The sequence below is a fragment of the Ranitomeya variabilis genome, chromosome 7, assembly GCF_051348905.1.
Source record: "Ranitomeya variabilis isolate aRanVar5 chromosome 7, aRanVar5.hap1, whole genome shotgun sequence".
NCBI lineage: Eukaryota > Metazoa > Chordata > Amphibia > Anura > Dendrobatidae > Ranitomeya > Ranitomeya variabilis.
Genome location: NC_135238.1, coordinates 144,582,140 through 144,601,635, shown reverse-complemented (window position 1 = coordinate 144,601,635; position 19,496 = coordinate 144,582,140).

Below are 19,496 nucleotides of genomic sequence, written 5' to 3'. Positions count from 1 at the left end.
CCTCCGGGCCCCGGTGCGGCTGCACCAGTTGAACCGGCGGTAGGTCCGCCCCTGGCACAATCCAATAAGTGGGGGTTCCATTTCTGGAACTTTCACTATGGCAGACAAAGAGAGCCCTCTGCTCCCCTACATATTACTACAGAATTAAAAGTAAAGATGATCATATAATGAGATGAGGTATTCCAATATTCCATGACTGTTAATGAACAAAAGGGAGCCAAAGATGATTGCGGGCCACACAGAATGGTATGTGGTTCCTGGGCTGGAGGCTGTGCACCACTGATTTAAATTTCTCTTTTGTTCATTCACTTTGCATTTTGTTAATGGCTAAACATCAACTATTAACACATCTATTTTTGATAGTATTCTTGCTTTCCAGCATTTTTTCTAAACCCTCTCCAAACTTTTGCACAGCACTATATTTTTTTTGCACACCCTAAAAAAATGCAATACAATATAAAATTGACAAATTTTGATCAACAGAACATTTTTGACTATGTCTTAGCTGTTTTAGGCTATATATATGCTGCCATATTTGTCTGAAAACAGTTATTTCAGGCGTATACATCCAGTAGAATGCAATGTACAAATGTGGACCTAGTCTGACATTATGATAAGAGGTGGAAATGAAACTGTCCATAAGACAGCTGCATATAGTTATATCACACCCAGCTTGTAAATTAAAGGTTCATGCTAAAACTTTTATGGAAAAAAAAAACAAATATTCTATGAGTGATACCTTTTGTCTTATCTGACATAAGAGGATTTGCATTGTTTTTTTCTGGCTTACATGTCACCACAATAGAATTTTTGTTATTAGGCATCCGATAAGCAGATCTCCCCATGATCAAGATAGGCATTGGTGTTTCACCACCATAAGGTCTGTATGGATATTCTGACTTCCATTTTGTGATTTTGATTGTTTAGCATTACTCTATCTCCAGTGCTAGGTGTTTTTTGAATTTTGCTTTGACAGTATTTACTATGCTGTAAAAATGTCTTGAGAATATGACTCTGTAGGTCAGTACAATTATGGTGCTGCCAAACATTCATTTAACTTTTTTATTTCCGTGGTAAAAAATTTTTTGGAAATTTGTAAAAAAAATATTGATTGTATCGCCATTTTTTGAAACGCATAATGTTTTTTTTTTCCTAATCAGGTTAATAAATTTTATATTTTGATAGGTTGGACTTTTATAGACATAGAGCTGACACATATGTGTATTTTTTTATTTCTTTATTTTTACTGAGGGAAAAGTGGTTGAGTCAAGCTTTTTGAATCTTTTCATTTTTTAAAAAAACATTTTTTTACTGCATTTTTGGAATACCTATTGGAGACATGAAACTGAGATCATCTGATTGCTTACCACAATAATAATGTTTATAGAAAACATTGCTGTCTCTAATGACTACCAGCCACAGGTTGGTTTTCATAGGAACTCTGTCATGACTGGCAGTGGTATCTTCAGCAGACCCCCAGCTGTTATGGTAACCCATCATGTCAAGGGAATGCCAATGTATGATTAGAACAGCAGGCTCCCTCGGCTAGGCCCAATAAATGCAGATGTCACAGGTTGACAGCGGCATTTAACAGGTTAACAACTCAGCTCAATTCACAGCTGTCATAAGCAGATGATGGCAGAAGCACACAGTCATCATCTGCTGGCAATGAGGTTGACAAACTGTCTGTATCTCTGTAATGGAAAAAAGAGCTGGATAATGAGTCTCTACAGGCAGCAGTGAAGCATGGTGGAGGTTAGTTTTGCAAGTTTTACACATAATTTCAGCTGCTAGATTTGGTGTATTGGTCAATGTTAATGGTGTCCTCAATGTTCAATAATACAGGCAGATGCTTATCCATCTTACATTATCATCAGGGAGGAAATTGATTGGCTCCAAAATAATTCTGCAGCAAGACAGCAATCACAAACATATAGCCAATGTCATTAAGATCTCTTTAGCGTAAAGAAAACAAGGAGACTTGAAAGTGATGATATGGCCCCCACAGAGCCCTGATCTCAACATTATCAAGACGGTCTTGAATTATATGACGAGACAAAGGGATTTTAGGAAACCTATAACAGAAGATCTGTGATAGTTCTCCAAGTTGTTTGGAACACTGCTCAAAAAAATAAAGGGAGCACTTAAACAACAGAATGTAACTCCAATTAAATCAAACTTCTGTGAATATCAAGCGGTCCACTTAGGAAGCAACACTGTTCGTCAATCAATTTCACATGCTGTAGTGCAATTGGGATAGACAACAGATGGAAATTATTGGCAATTAACAAGACACACTCAATAAAGGAGTGGTTCTGCAGGTGGGGACTACATACCACATCTCAGTAACAATGCTTTCTGGCTGATGTTTTGGTCATTTTTGAATGTTAGTTGTGCTTTCACACTCGTGGTAGCATGAGACAGACTCTACAACCCACACAAGTGGTTCAGGTAGTGCAGCTCATCCAGGATAGCACATCAATGCGAGCTGTGGCAAGAAGGTTTGCTGTATCTGTCAGTGTAGTGTCCAGACACTGGAGGTGCTACCAGGAGACAGGCCAGTACACCAGGAGAGGTTAAGTGCACTGACTATGATATGGGAGACTGGGGTTCAAATCCCGAATCTTACCTGTGGAAAAATAAATTAAATAAATTATATACCAAGGCTCCTAAATCGGTAATACGCTATAATACCTACCCTAGGTGGCTGTTATAGCATAGCGGTTAAGGTGTATAACCACCAGTAGTAGTCCCTGGGCAAGATTACTAACACTATAGTGCCTACCTCAATAGACATGAGCGTGTCAAGAACAAAGAGAGTCATGCCGGCTCAGACGTCACCCGGATTAACAAGGTCCGCGTCAGATGTTGAGGGACCAGGACAATCTGATGATAAATGAGCTACTAGAACAAACAAGGCATGGACAAAGCAAGATAACCTGGATCTGATGAAGTGCTACTATAATAGCAGACCAAATGAGAGAGGATATATGAAGCTTATGAGGAAACTCTTGATGGATGCAAGACTTGCATGTCCACTGACTGAGAATCAACTAGTCACCCAACATTTCAATATCATAAAGAGAAAGCTATTATTACAACTTGAGATGGATCAACTGCCCTGCAGATCCACCCCACATGAAGACCTGAAAGAACAACATGTGCAACCCCCTGAAGATCCTGATCCAATGCTGCAACTAAAGAGCACTGCAGCTGAAATGAAACAGAAGATTTAGATAAACTAAATACCATCAATACCAGAGATCGACTGCCAAGGCTCAGCAAAGAAACACCACAAGACAGTATACTAGAAGATGCCAATAGAGCACTAGCATCAATACCTACCACCAAACTAATAAACTGATCTATGCTACTGCCTCAGCAATCATGGAAATGCTAGGCCATACAACCAACATGAACAACAGAAGTATGTGCCCCCATTGGAAAAGAAGACTGGAGACCAAGATCAAGGTGACACGAAGGGAAGTCAGCCAACTAACAGACATACAGAAAGGTATAAAGATCATGACTAGAATAAGACCAAGTTAGACAAATACAAAGGTCTGACCCCAACTGAAGTCCTAGAGACTGCAAAATAGAAGCTCACAGGACTCACTGCAAGACTAGGGAGATACACCAGAGAAGCTGAGGCCAAGAGGATAAATGCCCTGTTCTCCAAAGAGCCATCCAAGATGTACTCCCAACTACAGAGTAACAGCACAAAGGCAGTAACTCCACCAATAGCAGAGATTGGACAATACTGGAGGAACATATGGCAGAAGGATAAAACACACAACACCAGTGCAATGTGGCTGCAAGATCTGAGAATGAAACACAGCAACCACCTACAGCAAGAACCAGTCACCACTGCAGAAGCAGACATCCAGCAGCATGTCAAGAACATGAAGAGCTGGACAACCCCTGGTCAAGACATGATCCACTCCTACCGGCTAAAGAAATTAACAGCGGCACATGAACGCATGCCAATGCAGATGAACCAACTGCAAGAAGCAGGCCACCACCCAGATTGGCTAACACAAGGAAGAACAGTGCTGATCATGAAGGATCTTCACAAAGGAACAGTTCCATCCAATTACCGCCCATTAACCTGCCTTACAACAACATGGAAACTCCTGTCAGGCATCATAGCCACCAAGCTACAGAACCATATGAACCAGTACATGAATTCAGCTCAGAAAGGCATTGGGTTTAACACCAGAGGCTCTAAGCACCAGCTCCTAGTAGATAGAGCAGTCGCTCAAGACTTAAGATCCAGACAGACCAATCTCAGCACAGCATGGATTGACTAAAGCCTATAACTCTATGCCACACGTATGGATCTGTGAATGCTTGGCTAAAACAATGTCAACAGGAAATTAAGAACCTTCCTTAGATACTCAATGGGACAATGGAGAACAACATTGGAAGTCAACTCAAGACAATTAGCTCAAGTGACCATCAAATGCGGCATATACCAAGGTGATGCACTGTCTCCATTGCTGTTCTGCATAGGCTTGAACCCCCTCAGTCAGATATTACAGAGTCTGGCTATGGATACAAGTTCAAGAGTGGAAGCACCATCAGCCACCTCCTCTACATGGATGACATCAAGCTGCATGCGAAAAATGAAGAAGACATCAACTCACTGATCCACCTGACAAGGATCTACAGTGAAGACATCGGGATGTCCTTCGGACTGGAGAAGTGGGGCCGGTTAGTAATAAAGAGAGGCAAGGTGGTCAAGTCTGATGGAGTGGAATTACCAGCAGGGCACATAGCAGATGTACAGACATGCTACAAGTACCTCGGCATCCCACAGGGATATGGTAACCATGATGTGGAGACAAGGAAAGCAGCAACATACAAATACCATCAAATGGTAAGACAGTTCCTGAAGAACCAGCTCAATGGGAAGAATAAAATCCACGCCATCAGTATATATGCCCCTCCAATTATCAGATACCCTGCTGGCATAGTGTGCTGGCCAAAAGAAGAGATGAAAGCTACAGATGTGAAGACACGAATGCTCCTCACAATGCATGGAAGTCTCCACCCTAAGTCTAAAAGATTGTATACCAACAGAAAGGAGAGTGGTCGAGGATTGATAAGCATCCAAGCCACCATCACGGATGAATCAAGGAGTATCCAGGAATACATCAGGAAAATGGCACCAAATGATGAGATGCTGAGAGAAAGCCTAAGGCAGCAACAACAACAGATCTGGAAGGAAGAACAGGAACATGAAGCGTCATGGTAAGACAAGCCGCTGCATGGGACGTACCAACGACAGATAACACAGGTCTGCAAAAAAAAAAAATTTCAAGAGCTGTTTTGGTTATTCCACATAATCTTTATGTTTTTAAGTGTGCTGAATCCGAAAATCACCTCCGTTTTGTCATAGAACATCACGTTTTCTGACAATTTAAGTAACTATGTTAAATAAGACAATACCTCAAAATAAATGAAAATAGACTCATAAAATTAATTTTTTATTACAAATGTTTCATGAAAATCATTTCTTTACTGCAATGAGCTCACTAACACACACTAAAATTGATTCTTCTTCCCTGTGAGGCTTCTCTTGGTACATTTACGCTTGTGAGTAGCATCCGGAATGTCTCTCTGAAGCGTCCAACAGTAGTCTGCCATCATTGTAATGCTCCATCTTCCCTGGTATCTTCTTTCCATCTCTTTAATGTCCTGGTGGAATCGTTCACCTTGCTCTTCACTCAGAGCTCCCAAATTTTCAGGAAAGTTGTCAAGGTGGGAATGGAGGAAATGCACTTTCAAACTCATCAGGAAACCTAAAGCTTGAAATTCTTTCAGCATTCGTCCAACGATTTTGTTTGTAGTCAGGGTCTTTGTTATTGCCTAAAAATTTCTCTACGGCGTCTTTAAATGCAAATCACCCTTCTATTTGAGGATATTCACCACAAATGTAACAGAAACTGTCAGGCGAATTAATACACTTCCGCTGAGCCATAATGCTAATTTTGGGAAACACGGTTGAATATGACAAGCTAACACAAACTGAGATGAAAAAGTGTGAACAGGCGAGAACCAAGATAAAACAATTGAATCAAGCCCGAGCATGTCAGAGCCTGCTCGTTCAGCTTGCAACATGCTGATGCTGGTTTCATTAGCTCACTCTGAAAGTTCTTTTCTTTGAAAGGTATATTTTTTTGGCATTGTATATCTTCAATGCATTGATGTGAATTAATTAATAGTAATTTTGACTTTCAAAACCCTAAGACAAAAAAAAATACCAAAAATTGAGAAAACTATACTAAATTTGAAGAGAATTTTGCATTTTGTGGCAAATCCTGACATCCAGGATTTTTTTCAATATTTTTTTCGTTTTCAGCACACCTAAATACATGGAAATTAGATGAAAATAATCAAACAGCTTTTTAGTCGCAGACCTGTGTAATGGATGTGGTTGACATGGAGAAATCCTACCAATGGCTGGAGAAAGCAGGACTCCGAGACAGCACAAAGGCACCAGATCCATAGAAGCAGGAACCTACCACACAAGACAAGACCCAAGGTGCAGACTATGCAAAGAAACCTCAGAAACTGTCCAACACATAGTGGCAGGATGCAAAATGCAAGCTGGAACAGTGTATACCGAACGCCACAACCAAGTAGCCCAGTGGTGATAGGAGCACTTGAAGCAGTGACCCCTCAGTTGGAAGAATGGCTACAACAGATCAAAAAGCGCAATGCTGGGAACAACTAAGATACTGCGCAGAACTCTCAGGGTATGTTTCCATGGGCCGCATTACATCCGGATTAGCTGTGTATTGAACGCTGCTTTCAGCCGCAGCGTTCAATCCGTAGCATACAGATGTTACAGCACAGTGGAGGGGATTTTATGAAATCCCGTCTCCTTTATGCGTGTGAACATGCATCCGGTGGCCATGCATTTCAATACATGCGGCGTGTCTTTTTAGACTGCAGCATGTCTCTTTACCTTGCAGCGACGCTCCGTCTCCGCAAGGTAAATAACACGGTCCTATGTATAGGGTGTGGCGATTTCGGATGTGTTCAATGAACACATCCGGAATCACCACGCGTACAGAAGGGGGCGGCGCTTTGGGCAGAGCAGGGTTTCCGCTCAGTCCAAAGCTCCGACAATACGGCCCGCGGAGACGTACTCGCAAACTCCCAGGCCTTTGGTAGGGGAACCGATTAATGATAAAGGACAACAAAAACCACTCCTATTGGGGTGAGAAGGACATTTTTTTTTCATATATATATATATATATATATATATATATATATATATATATATATATATATATATATATATATATATATATATACAATTGTGTTCAAAAGTCCTGCATAGGCGTGAAGAAAACTATATGTTTCATACGTCTGCATCTCTACAGTGAAACTGGTGGAACATATATGTTTTTGTCCAAGCAAAAGGTAATATACTCGCACTGCTGCCCCATGCGATCACCTATTAGCGTGCTACAATAAGCTGTACCAGCTCCTATACCACCTACTCAGTGCATGGGCATATGGGGTGCTCAATCAAAAAGAGGTAATAATATAAAAGCAAGAGAAAAAAAGTGATCAGCACTCACCATTCCCGATGCTATAAAAAGTCTTTATTAGGACATGGACACGGACAGGGAGATCATGGTGTGCAGGGATGACAGCTGTTTCGCGCTACATGCGCTTCCACAGATCGGAAGACTTTTTATAGCATCGGGAATGGTGAGTGCTGATCACTTTTTTTCTCTTGCTTTTATATATGTTTTTGTAATCCCTCATTGTATGCCACACTCATTTTTGAATGTCCCAAGTGTATAAATTGTAATGGTATGCGCATTTTTGATAATTTTTTTTACATCATAACCATACCTACACCAGTACAGTGTGTAGAATGGTGAACAGGTTTCTAAGTTCATTAACTTCCAATGCACGTTCACACAGACTTAAATTTTACTTTTTAAGATTTATTATTTTTTATTTAATTCAGAGTCCTGAAAAGGGCTTTTTTAGTGCATCTTTAGCTTCTAATACTTTATTGGCCAGCTTCTGCTCTTGAGCACCAGCTTGCATCTCTGTGGCATTGAGTGAACAAGCTTCTGCAGATGTTCACGAGTGATGTGGTTCCAGGCCTGTATCAGAGCCTCAATCAACTCACTCTTGGTCCTTGTCTGTTTTCTAGATATCTCTAATGATACCTTGTGCCACAAATTTTTTATTGGATTGAGGTCCGGGGACTGAGTTGGCCAGTCAATAGTAGCCACCTTGTTCTTTTTTTCCATTCCGTTACTGTCTTAGCTCTGTGACAAGGAGCATTATTATCCTGGAAGATATAATCCCCTGAAAACAGGTGTTGAGCAGAAGGCAGCATTTTTTTTTATTAAGGATGTCTATGCATTTTTTTGCATTAACCATACCCTCCACAATATGAAGCCTTCCAACACCATTGGCTGCCATACAGCCCCAGACCATTGCTTTCATCGGATGTTTCACAGAGAAGCTCAAACACTCTGGCTTGTACTCTTCATGTGGGAACCTTCTCACATAAGACTTGCCATCATTTCCTAAAATGCAAAAAGTGCTTTCATCACTAAATATAAACTGTGCAGGAGGTGTGGGTTAAATCCGCGCTGCCTTAATGATGAAGTTCCAAGGATAATAAATTTAAAAGGTGGTTTATTCAACGCGTTTCAAGGTCAGTGCGACCTCTTCTTCAGGAAATTCCACATACAACATTGATGTTGTATGTGGAATTTCCTGAAGAAGAGGTCGCACTGACCTTGAAACGCGTTGAATAAACCACCTTTTAAATTTATTATCCTTGGAACTTCATCATTAAGGCAGCGCGGATTTAACCCACACCTCCTGCACAGTTTATATTGTCATACGGCTGTTGATCGGCTTGTGGATCTGCAGCAGCCGAAATCGTTACATGCTCTTCATTCAACAAAATCAGGTGAGCAATTCTAAGAAAGCTCTCTTGGTTATCTAAAGGATAAGACCCTATTTTGCGCTTTGTGTCTCTATTTTTTTTCCTATAGCTTCATCACTAAATAGCACTTTTTCCTACTCCTCCTTCCTCCATTTTAAATATTTCAATGCCCACGATCCTCCACTGACAAAAATCTGAAGGCTCCCATCATAAAACTCTACAGTATGATTCACTAGATAGACCAACAGATAAAACAAACAAAGCAGCAGATATGATGCAATGTAATGCAATGTGATTGGCTGCCATATCCAGGTTATGATTGGTCACAAGAACCTCATCCGTGATTGGCTAATTTTGGATCTGAAGCTGTACAATATTTAGTTGTGCTTTCAATTCCCATATTTTTGCAATAATTTCAGGCAAAACTGCTTCAAAAGCTAAAAATATTACAGGGAGAGAATGCAAAATTGTATTCTGAACAAAACCATATATAATATGTCATATTAGCATCGAAGATATTCGACAGAAAACGTTTAAAACTTGAAAATTCAATTTATCCTATGCAGGACTTTTGAACACCACTGTATATATATATATATATATATATATATATATATATATATATATATATATATATATATATGTATGTGTATATACATTACCAGGGTGTGCCATGTATATGGATACACCTGGGTGGGCCATGTACTTGGATACACCTAAATAAAATGGGAATGGTTGGTGACATCAACTTCCTGTTTGTGGCACATTAGTATATGGGAGGGGGAAAACATTACAATTACAATATGGGGGGGTGACCATGAGGCCATTTTGTAGTCAGCCATTTTGGATGTAACTTTATAAATGGCCCATTCTGGTGTTTCCATATAAATGGACCACCCTGTACATTTACACTATATACTATCTACAGAGTCCTGTGTATAATTTGTACACAGAGCTTCTGTGTATAATATCACCAGTGATCACTGTATACCTGTACACTTACACCATATACAACCTATGGAGCGTATGCGTATAATGTTACTGACACTGCATTACCTGTACACTTACACTATATGCTAATGAGTATAATTGATACGAGTGATAATGTTATTGTTAGTGATGTGATTTTTGTTAATAATTAGTATGTTAGGTATGTTAACATTGTCACTTTGTGGTGGTATTTTATCCTTGTATGTGGTACAATTCCACTATGTGGTGGTAATACTATATTGCTATGTGGTGGTAATATGTGGGCTGTTCATGGTGTGGTGGTATTTCTCGCTTATATGTGGTATTATTTGGTCACTATATGGTGGTACTATGTGGTCTGTTCATGGTGTGGTGGTATTTGTCCCTTGTATGTGGTATTATTGGAATATTGGTCCTAATATAATGTGCGTGAAGATAACTTGTTCTCTCTGCTTTCAATTAAGATAAAATTATTTATTTCCAGTAGAGATTAAATACTTTCTGTTCTGTGACATACTATTACATAGTGCCAGAGATGCACTTAAATATCAAAAGACTGACCAACACTTAGACAAATAAAACAGGTATTAACAGGTGCTTACTAAGACTAGCCATCTCCATATACAACTAAACAAATAAGGTAGCACTCTGTAGCGTTAAAGCATGCAAACATGAAAAATGAAAATTGAATGGCATTACTGCACTAGAAAATATGAAAAATTGAGAATACTTAGCGCATAAATTGGCCAATTTATGTGTACTCAGCAGCCACAATAAGGCGATTCTTTTTGCTGGAGCCTGCCTAATGTGAATCCTCTCCTAGACTAAAGTTTATGTCTCTATGGGAAGGTAAGATCCTGCTGTAATTAAAAACGCTTGAGGCTGAGGGGCAGAGTGCTCAATCAGAGAGCTAATGTATAGAAAATATCAAAAGACCGACAGTCACTTCCAAACAGAAATCAGGTGTGAACAGGTGCTTACTAAGAATAGCCATTTCCATATGCAACTAAACAAATAAAGTAGAACTCTGTAGTGCTATAGCATACAAACATGAAATATGAAAATTGAATTAAATTACTGCACTGGAAAATGTACTTAAAGGGACTCTGTCAGCACAGAATGATTGTTCAAACAGTGCTTCATAGTCATCAATCATTTACATACATCTTCCCACCTGCTTGTTTTCCCTGTATCTGCAGAACTCCCTTATTTAATTGACAGCTCTGGCTTCATAGAGTCAGAGAAGGGTGGAGATAGGTAGAAAACAAGAAAACAAGAAGATGGGAATGTGTACAGATATGATTGACCCCGCCATGCTGCACTGAGCACCTGTACTTAGTTTGAACAGTCATTCCGTGCTGACAGAGTCCCTTTAAAGTGATTTTCCAGGGAAAACAGTGCTGCGCTTAGCTTTTTCTGGCAGCCCTAAAGAGAATGAATGGAGTGGTGTGAAACATCTGGTTTGTCATTCCATTTTGACACCGGTATAAAAGTATCCATTCAGGGATAAAAGTTTGGACTCTCACCTATCAATAAGTCATCATTTATCCTGCCGATAGGTGATAACATGTTCTTCCCAAAGTACCCCTTTAAGGAGATTAAGTCACCCCTAAAATTCTTTTTTAATGGGCTTTATAGTGTTCTAGCATGCTTAGCCCCTGTAGCAAACATGCTAGCACTTACAGGTTACTGGTACAGTACCTGAGAAAATAAAATTTGATTCATATGCAAATGAGGAGGACTTGGAACCCTTTCTCTGCTTCTAATTAACAGTACTCGCTTCCCAGAGTGCTGACGGCATGCGTACGGCCATGTACATATAGATAGAGGACACGCACTGAATATAGCAGAATGGCAATATCTCTTTTAAGGGAAATCCCTACAGGAGAAAATATTATGTCTGTTCTTAAACTGCTGATGGATATATGAATGGCAGACCATTTGGGTGAAAATGTTATTAGAGGATGAAAAAAACGAACGAGTGGTGTAAAAAGATACAGAAGCGTTACTTAGAAAAGTAAAAATTGTATTTTATTGAACAAACAAGGTAAAAAGTGGCACTACGAAGAGATACCCGCACTCATGCAGAAAAAACATATAACGAAGTACAAAATAGAATAACGACAACTACCAAATGGTACTTAACATTCTATCAATAGGACATTCAAATTTATCAGTCTCCAATGTTTACATGTGGGGCTGAAAAGGAGAAGAAGGTGGACGGGGGCAGAGGGATGTATAAAAGAAGTGTATGAAATACGCTATATATGCCTCCTAAGGTATATAGGGAGTAATGGTTAAGATGTACAGTACAACAGGAAGCCCAATTGGACTATTGGTGTTTAATATCAACCATATGCAAAATCTGCAAAATGTGCCATGCTTGACATATTAAGGTTTGATAATAGTTAGATGTACCAATCAATGGTTATCCTGTGTGGCATATAAATCCATAGTATCATCATACATAGAGCCCAATATGCTCCCCTTAAATGTGTACAATAGCCCCTAGGTGTGAATGATGATAGACAAGACACAGAAGAATTAAAATATTAGTAGTGGCTAAGCGTGTGTCATGCGGGTACTGGGTAGACTACAGCTGATAACCCGGGCCCCTGCGATATCCCTCAGACTAGGGAAAACCCTGTCTGTCCTTCTCCCAGAATTTACACTGATGGTGTGCTTGTCTGGGCCGCCAGGCCTGACCCTGACTCCTGTTTCAGTCCTATGCTGAAACCTCTACCCACCACCCAGTGATTAGACCACACACCAACCCATACAGAAAGCACAGACAGGGAAAACTAAAAACGCACCACGCCGCAGACACACAGGAAAATACTATTAAACCAAAAAGAACCCTCTCGGCCAATAGAGGAGACACCTCTAAGCCAGAACATATAACCTAAAAAGCTCACTGGGTTGCAGGTTGGAAAAATCAATATACACACAAATTCGCAACCAGGTGAGAGGAGGTGTCCAAAATAGTAAATAATTTTATTAAAGTATCAAAATGTACACCAATATAAACATTACATACGGACAAATACGGTGAGAGGAAAAGTGTGCCAAATGACACCAGCAACAGAAGATGTTAAAAGGTGCTGGAAAAAGAACACACCAAAAGCAGGCCTCCTGATATCACAACCACGCTGGAGAATGCCTATAAATTGTTATAGCAGTCTATAGTAAAGTAAAAAGCAGTCAAACTTCAACAAAGTAGAAGAAATAAAGAACATAAAAATAACCAATAGACCCTTGAAGTGAATGTGTCACAAGAGACTAAAGACCGCATGTAGAGTGGACATGTTGCTACACTCAGTAATAGCAAGGCATGCAGATGTACTACACACTGGCACCACCAAGTTCTGAGGAAAACGTAAGCATGTTAAGGTGTATCAAGAATATTTACCTTGAGACATGGTGGAAACCGTGGATCAGCGTGGTGTGAGCAGGAGGAGGCCTCGACGTACGTTTCGCCCTGGGGGGCTTCGTCAGGAGGCGTGGCTTAATGTGGCAAAGCTGGGGTATAAATATGAGAGGGAGGGGGTATATTGGCCAATCGGCGCACACCCATCATGCCGTGGAGGTCCCCGGCCGGCGGATGCAGCGGCGCACCACGGGACATGGGCGGGAGGACAGACGTCATCTCCGCCCATCCCTGCGGCAACGCCGCAAACACCCGACACGGCCGGGGACACACAGCGCATGCGTGGGGCGCGCTCAGGCCAAGAGGATGGATAACAGAAACATCGATACCGCAGTGAGAACAATATGAGAGGGAGGGGGTGTATTGGCCAAACGGCGCGCACCCATCATGTGGGGGTCCCAGGCCGGCGGATGCAGCGGCGCACCACGGTACATGGGCGGGAGGACTGACGTCATCTCCGCCCATCCCCGCGGCAACGCCGCAAACATCCGACACGGCCGGGGACGCCACAGCGCATGCGTGGGGCGCGCTCAGGCCAAAAGGATGGATGGCAGAGACATCAATGCCACAGTGGAAACAACAATTAACGGAGAAGGATGACAGGTTGGATCAGAAAATAATCGGGCATCTTATTCTCAAAAATAGAGGCCGAAACACCCATAGAGGGGAAAACATAAACCAATTGATATATAAAATGTAAACTAGGGAAAGGCATTAGATAATGATATGCCCAGACACTGACGCAAGTGATATCAGGAGGCCTGCTTTTGGTGTGTTCTTTTTCCAGCACCTTTTAACATCTTCTATTGCTGGTGTCATTTGGCACACTTTTCCTCTCACCGTATTTGTCCGTATGTAATGTTTATATTGGTGTACATTTTGATACTTTAATAAAATTATTTACTATTTTGGACACCTCCTCTCACCTGGTTGCGAATTTGTGTGTATATTGATTTTTCCAACCTGCAACCCAGTGAGCTTTTTAGGTTATATATACACAGGAAAATACTATAATGTGCACAGGGCAAAACAAATACAAATATAGGAAGGAGAAATATGACAAAGGATAATACACCACCAGATACAATATTTCTTCTCCTAGACCACCACTCCAGACCGAGATCACCAGGCACAAGACACAAGCTATAATCGGTGACGCCCAAAGTCCAGAATGGCTATTTAAAGGCCACGGGCGTGACCCAGCCTCCAACCCGATTACCAGCTAGATTAACCTCGGACAATCTGGATAAAGTCTAGCCGGCGCCACTGAGCGTCTAGTGGACGAATGTGGAATTACCGCTGTCTGTCAGACGCCCTAGTGTGAATAGCGTCTGACATGACAGTACCCCGCCTTCTACGAGGGATCCCAGGGCCCTCATGACTTATAGGACTTGGCTTGTCCAGATGGCGGTGGTGAAACATACTGACCAGCCGGTCCGCATGTATGTCCGAAGCTGGTACCCAAGACCTCTCCTCCGGCCCATAACCACGCCAGTGTACCAGGTACTGTAATGTGCGGCACACTATACGAGAGTCAACCACCTTGGAGACTTCAAACTCCAAATTGCCATCCACCAAGACTGGAGGTGGCATCGGCGCCGCATCCACGGAACCCACCACCTTCTTTAAAAGAGATCTGTGAAACACGTTGTGTATCTTATATACCGTAGGAAGCTCCAATCGGTAGGCTACCGGGTTAATGATGGCAGCGACCCGAAATGGACCAATAAACCTTGGACCCAATTTCAGGGATGGTACTTTGAGTTTTATGTTTTTTGTGGACAACCACACCCAATCACCCACACTCAGGTCCGGACCTGGCACACGTCTACTGTCAGCCACTCGTTTGTACCTTGCACCCATGCTCAGCAAGTGCTGTTTCACTCTCCTCCAAACGGATGACAGTTATGCTCCTAGCTGGTCCTCCTCCGGAACGCCAGCAGAGCCACCCTGACGCAGAGTACAAAATTGAGGATGATGCCCATAAACACAAAAGAACGGGGACTCCCCAGACGATTCCTGGCGGTGATTATTAATGGCAAACTCAGCCAAAGGAAGGAACGTCATCCACTCCTCCTGGTTGTCAGAAACAAAGCAGCGTAAGTACTGCTCCAAATTCTGGTTCATACGCTCGGTCTGACCATTTGACTGAGGATGAAACGCCGAAGAATGCGACAACTTGATCCCCAGCCGTGAGCAAAATGCTTTCTTTGCCACAAACTGAGTACCCCTATCAGACACTATGTCAGACGGGACCCCGTGAAGTCTGACCACCTCCTGCACAAAAACCTGAGCCAGAGTCTTCGCGTTAGGCAACGAAGGCAAGGACACAAAGTGCGACATCTTTGAGAACCGATCAACAACCACCAAGATGACTGTGTTCCCAGCTGAGGAGGGTAGGTCTGTAATAAAATCCATGGAGATCTCCGTCCATGGCCTACTGGGTACCCCTAGAGGATGTAATGAGTCAGCAGGACGGGAGCGAGGCGTCTTAGCCCTAGCACACGTGGTACATGCTGATACGTACGAGACCACGTCCTGTCAGATTTTGGGCCACCAAAACCTACGCGACACCAACTCCAAGGTACCCCTAACCCCTGGATGGCCAGCCAGAATAGCATCATGATGCTCACCCAACACCTTTAGGCAAAGATGGAGCGGTACAAATGATTTGTTAATGGGAAGCTCTGGTGGTACTTCCTCCTGAGCCTCGGCAATCTCAGCCTCAACCTCTGTCGTGAGAGCCGAGACCACTACACCCTTTTGGAGGATGGGTACCGGATCTTCCCGAGGTTGTCCTCCCAGAAAACACCTGGATAAAGCATCTGCCTTAGTGTTCTTAGACCCCGGTCGGTACGTAACAAAATTTGAATCACGTGAAAAACAATGTCCAGCGAGCCTGCCTGGGGGACAGACGCTTGGCTGACTCTAAATAAAGCAGATTTTTATGGTCGGTGATAACTGTAACCTGGTGGACCGACCCCTCCAAGAAGTGTCGCCATTGCTCAAAAGCCAACTTGATAGCTAACAACTCCCTGTTGCCGATATCGTAGTTATGTTCGGCGGGCGACAGCTTCTTGGAAAAGTAGACGCATGGACACTACTCGCCCAAGGATGAGCCTTGTGACAGCACCGCCCCCACTCCAACCTCAGATGCATCGACTTCCACGGTAAATGGTTTTGATACGTCCGGTTGCACCAGAATAGGGGCCGAAGCAAAACTGTTCTTCAGAAATTCGAATGCGCGCACAGCAGCCTCAGGCCAGGCGGAGAAACTGGTACCCTTTTTCGTCATGTCAGTAAGCAGGTTAGCAATGGTAGAAAAATCTTTGATAAATTTTCTATAATAATTAGAAAATCCAAGGAACCGCTGGAGTGCTTTTAGGTTATCAGGCCGTTCCCAATGCAGCACCGCTTGCACCTCAGCGGCGTCCATTTTAAACCCTGAAGCAGACACAATATAACCCAAGAAAGGCAACTCCTGAACCGAAAAAAAAACACATTTCTCCAGTGTTGCATAGAGCTTATTTTCTCTGAGTAGCTGTAACACCTGCCTCACATGCTCTAAATGAGTATCACGGTCGCATGAATAAATGAGAATGTCATCTAGGTACACAATAACGAATTTCCCCAGTACATGCGAGAACACATCATTTATGAAATGTTGAAATACCGCAGGTGCGTTTGTCAACCCAAATGGCATCACCAAATTTTCAAAATGACCCTCAGGAGTATTAAAAGCCACTCATCACATTGACGGACTTTTATGAGGTTGTACGCCACCCTGAGGTCAAGCTTGGAAAACCACTTAGAACCAGCCACCTGGTTGAACAAATCAGGTATCAGTGGGATAGGGTATGGATCACGAACCGTAATCTGATTTAACTCCCTGAAATCCAGACACGGGCATAGTCGCCATCTTTCTTCTTAACGAAGAAGAACCCCGCTGCCACCGGCGAGGACGAAGGCCTGATGTGCCCTTTTCTCAAACTCTCAGCAATGTAGTCTTTTAAAGCTTGTCTCTCAGGAGCAGAGATGATAAACATCCTAGCTTTCAGCAATTTGGCCCCTGGTTTAAACCTAATAGTACAGTCATAGGGTCGATGTGGTGGCAATTCTGAGGAACCCTTCTCAGAGAACACATCTGCGAAATCCAGCAGTGACTCAGGAATTCTAGGAGTCACAGCGAACACACATGTGGCCAGGCAATTCTCCTGGCAGAATCCGCTCCACTGAATTATGTCCTGAGTTTTCCAGTCAATCACCGGGTTGTGCATAGACAACCATGGAAAACCCAGAACCATTTGTGCAGGAAGATTACTGAGCACCCTACATGTAACTTGCTCAGAATGTAGGACCCCAATGTGGAGTTTAACCTCAGCCACAAACTCAGTAATCTCCCCCTGTGGGAGTGGAGTAGCATTGACGGTGACCACCCGGATAGGATGAGGCAGTTTTTCGACCATAAACCTGGCCGTGCGCGCAAACTCCCCATCAATGAGATTAATGGCTGACCCACTATCCACAAAAACAGTGATTGGCAGCTCTCTGCCAGCGACCATAACTCTGGCAGGAAGCATACATTGAGAGACTACCATGGAGGATATGCATAAGCTCAGATTGGCCTCCTCCACACCCTCTGAGCTTAGTAGTTTTCCGCCGTTGCACTTTTCTCAGAAAACGGAGGACAAGCATTAACATAATGCCCTTGTGTGTCCACCGCCCAGCGGCGAAATTCAGAACAGTAATCCTCCGCCATTCGCTCCCCCTGGCGGAGAGCGTGTATTTTAGATTCTGCTAGAGCCAATCTGTCAGGATCATCATATATGAGCCCAAGAGCAGAAACAAAAACTCCACTGAGTTAAATGCAGCTGAATAAGATGGTAATGAAAATGCCCATGCTTGGGGGTCTCCGTTCAGTAATGACAATACCAGGCCCACACGCTGAGCCTCATTACCTGAGGAAACCTGGCGCATACGAAAATATAATTTGCAAGCTTCACGAAAAACAACAAATTTACTGCGTTCCCCAGCAAACCTCTCAGGTAAAGGAATCTTTGGCTCTGCAACTCTACCTGCATTTTCAGCTTGCACATTAGATACTACAAGACCCTGTTGCTGAACTGCCCCTTCAACTTAGTGACCTGTAATGACAGCGCCTCCAACTGGTGGGTTATGGAAGTCATGGGATCCATGGCATCCAAAATGTATTTAGGCCGATTATAATGTCATGAGGGTACTGGGTAGACTACAGCTGATAACCCGGGCCCCTGCAATATCCCTCAGACTAGGGAAAACCCTGTCTGTCCCTCTCCCAGAATTTACACTGATGGTGTGCTTGTCTGGGCCACCAGGCCTGACCCTGACTCCTGTTTCAGTCCTATGCTGAAACCTCCACCCGCCACCCAGTGATTAGACCACACACCAACCCCTACAGAAAGCACAGACAGGGAAAACTAAAAACGCACCACGCTCAGACACACAGGAAAATACTATAATATGCACAGGGCAAATCAAATACAAATATAGGAAGGAGAAATATGATAAAGGATAATACACCACCAGATACGATATTTCTTCTCCTAGACCACCACTCCAGACCGAGATCACCAGGCACAAGACACAAGCTACAATCGGCGACGCCCAAAGTCCAGAATGACTATTTAAAGGCCACGGGCGTGACCCAGCCTCCAACTCGATTACCAGCTAGATTAACCCCGGACAACCTGGATAAAGTCTAACTGGCGCCACTTAGCGTATAGTGGACGAATGTGGAATTACCGCTGTCTGTCGGACGCCCTAGTGTGAATAGCGTCCGACATGACAGTGTGTTCTCCTCCCTATCTCCTTTCTTCTGACACCACTTGCTATACTTCAGGTGTACTGGTGTATTCAGCATGTGTTGACACCATTCAGACACTGCTCGTTTTGGAAAGCAAGCACTGTAAATCAGTGGCAGGAAAGGGACACAATATGCAAATGAGGCATAATGGTGCACCATACTCTTGGCCATGAGAAGGGTCCACCAAAGCATCCTCATTTGCATAAAACTTAAAGTAATTTTCTCAGGCACTGTACCAGTAACAGGTACAGTGCTAGCATGGTTGTTATAGGGGCTAAGTCACCTATAACACTGTATAGCCCAATGGTCCCTAACCTTTCTGA